Genomic DNA, 3280 nt, shown 5'->3' with positions numbered 1-3280 from the left:
CTGCATGCTTGCGAGCGCCTGGAGGAGCCGGCCCGGGAGCGAACAGCTAGCTATTGCGTCCCCAGCCCAGCGGCTCGGGCGGCGCAGCCCGCGCTCGGGAGACAACTGCAGAGTCGGGTAGAGTCGGGTGGCTAGGGCCACCCCCTCCTTCGCCCGGCCCCCACCCGCCGCCGTCGCGAGGTTCGTTTCTGCGCAGAGGGGAGGGGGCGGGCCAGCGCCCTGGAGCGGGCGGGGGGCGAGGGCGGGTGGGGGAGTAGGTGGGGGGTGAGAGTTCGGATTGCCCCGCCCAGTCGTTGCCGCACCCACCCGCATCAGCACCCGTTGGGTGGTTGGGTGGGGGGCGCGCACGGTGAAAAGTGAAGGCGTCGCTAAACGCACGGGTTGGGGGCGTGGGCCAGTGCTGCGAACCCCCGAGATGCCCCGAACTTTCCAAATCTCCCGCTGGGATGCCTTGGAGAGCACATTTTCCACCCTCAATTCCTTGATGGGCAAGAGGGAGTTACTGTGAGGTCTCTGCGGTAGACAGTCACAGCCGCGAGAAACGCAGCTGCTCTCTGCGGAGACGCACCTTTGTTCTACTGACATGTTATTTCTGTTTAAGAACCTTATTTTGAGAAATTCATACATATGGATGAAATGTGTAACCCACGAATAAGTCCTTGCGTCAGGTTTCACACAACTCGGGCTTGTTGAGAGTAAAAAGGAGACCACATCACGTCCCCTCCCCCTTGCAGCCGCTCCCCAGAGGTAACCTCGGGTCAGGGTGTGCTCCGCTGCGGTTCTCTCCAGCCCTTGCTCTGCACTTTTGCACGCACACGTACGGTTTGCAAGTGTATTCTCACGGGCTTTTCGGAAGAATGTTTAACCATGCAGCGCATGCACACACTGGCGAGAACACCGCCACACCACTTCAGCAGTGGTGAATCCCCGGAGGCTTCCGGAGTCCAAAGAAAGACCCTACCTAGTGGGGAAACAGCAAAAAGCTACCCAAACGCCGCTTGCAAATGTGAAACCCCAGCTGGGGCAAGAAGTCCGCTCCCACACAGCTCACTAGCAAATCAGCATCGCATCGCGCAGGTAGAGATTTGCCAGCACTTTTTAGGCAGTATTATGACCTTCCCATTCTTACAAAAAACTGTCTTGGATTTCGACATGATGGGAAGTCTTTGGATTTGCAAAATGAAAAGGTATCATCTGCATTAAAGCACGATCGTTATTGATGCTTCTGGTCTTGAGGGATGTGGTTTTATCGCGCAATAGCCTGCGTCTCATTGGCCAAGTGTACTGAGAGAATCTATAGCTGAGATATAAATAAAATCATGGGATTTAGCAGGAAGGGATGGGGTATTGGTATGGCTGGTTTCTATACTTAGTTCTGACCTTGGGCAAGACATTGGGCAAACTGAGACACTGCTGGGCCTCAGTTTCCTCATCTGTAAATAGCGGTGTATGAGGTGTTGGGCGAGTGTGTGCTCCAGCCCTACACCTCATACACCGCTAGTATTGGGTGCATAACGGATTTCGTCCCTTATTCACCTCTCAGCTCAGCGCCATCATCTCTTCCTTGGGGAATAGCTCTCCTAACACTCTATCCTCTTCCTTTCTAACACTGATCTCACTTTGCAATTACGCACTGAGGAGCGCAGCCCTTCTGTAAGTGCAGGCCTCTCCCACTAGACTGTAAGCAGCCAGGAGGGCAGGACCAGGACCCCCAGTACTTTGTAAGGTACCTGCTGGCACATAATAAGCCCGCTACCAGAATGCTGGAATGACTATCGCACAGATAATAGATTTCTTACTGCTCGTCCAAGCCGCTTGGCATTTTCAAAGTATCTGTAAGTGGAAACATCTCGTTTTAAAACGAAGCCTTTGGAAAGTACCCAGGAGGGTTTCCCCATCTTGGGGGGACAAACAGTCCACAGTCTCGATGAAAACAGACAATTCTCAGCCCAACCACAGGCTGCACAGGCGGCAGGCCAGCAGCTATTTACCTTGATGAGCATAAGCTCCTGTGGAGAAGACAATGAATATTAATGCTACTCATTAAGTACTTGATTAAGTTGGAACAGAGCATAGGCAGTTGCAATCCACAGATGAGCACTCAGAGTTAAATGAGGCCATGGGGTGTGTTTAGGGTGCAAATTAACTAATGTACGTGCTTTCTACCAATAATCTAGGAACATTCCTAATAGGCAATGCCAGGGAATGCCTGTCTTCCTTACTGCAAGGGGCCTGAATTCCTTTAAAATATGTGCAGGCAACAGGCTCACTGGGATTCAAGAGTTAAAAAAGTAAGGCCACTAAGTGGTGGGGGGGGGGCAGGAGCGGGAGAGGGAGAGAGGGGTGGGCAGGGCAAGGCTAATGTCTCTATTAGTTTTTCTCTGGTCCCATGTACAATGTTGCCAAGGGAGAGGTTAAAATCTGGCCTCACATTTATAGAGGAAAACAGGAGAGCTGGTGTTTCCACACTGCTTCTTGGCCATTTTTTTTCTTTTCTCTTTTTGTGCGGGATCCCGCTCCACGCCCTTTTAGAAGCCTCTAGCTTCTGGAGACAGCCCCGGCCTACGGAAAAGGGCGCTGTGTTGCGGGGGCCACGTGGGGCGGGGCTGGCTGAAGGCGCTGCCACTCCCAGCCCAGGGAATGCTGGTGCTGCGGAGGCAGGGTTGGTGTGGGTTTTGTTTTGTTTTTGTTTACGGAGCACCAGCCCTGCCAGGCTGTTCTATAAATGTTACAGCTGTTTCCTCAGTCCTAACACTCTATGAGGTGGGTTGTAACGATTCCCATTTTAGTGGGAACCGAGGTTCAAAGTGTTAAGTGAGTTGATGAACAAGTAGTAGAGTGAGGACTCAAGTGCACGTCCACCTGAGTCCCAAACCAATGCATTTTCTGCTAAGCCCACAGCCTGTTTTCCTTTCAATCCTTTTCCCACCTCTCCTGCTCGGCTTAAGCCAGAAACACCTACACCTTCCACTTTGTGCAGCGCTGGCAAAGCTGGCAGGGTAAGATCGGGGTGCTCTCACCTCTGGCCACGTGTACCCAACGTCCTCAGAGCAAGCTCTGCTGGTGGGTTGCTTTCTTAGTGGGCTTTGGAGGGCTTTGTCAGTCTGGGAACTGCAGGGAAGCTTAGAGGAACATTTGGTTCCTTTAAGTATTCAGGTGACCTTCCCAGGAAGTAGCGGAGTCACACCTGTTTCTGAAGACCTTACCTTGGTATTCAAATTTGGACACCTTGGAAAGGAGCTCGTTGGCTAATATTCATTCTCACTGAGTAACTATGGTC

Source organism: Pteronotus mesoamericanus, unplaced genomic scaffold (assembly GCF_021234165.1).
Source record: "Pteronotus mesoamericanus isolate MK-2021 breed Mesoamerican mustached bat unplaced genomic scaffold, CSHL_Meso_final scaffold_582, whole genome shotgun sequence".
NCBI classification, from domain to species: domain Eukaryota; kingdom Metazoa; phylum Chordata; class Mammalia; order Chiroptera; family Mormoopidae; genus Pteronotus; species Pteronotus mesoamericanus.
Note: the sequence above shows the minus strand (reverse complement) of the source record.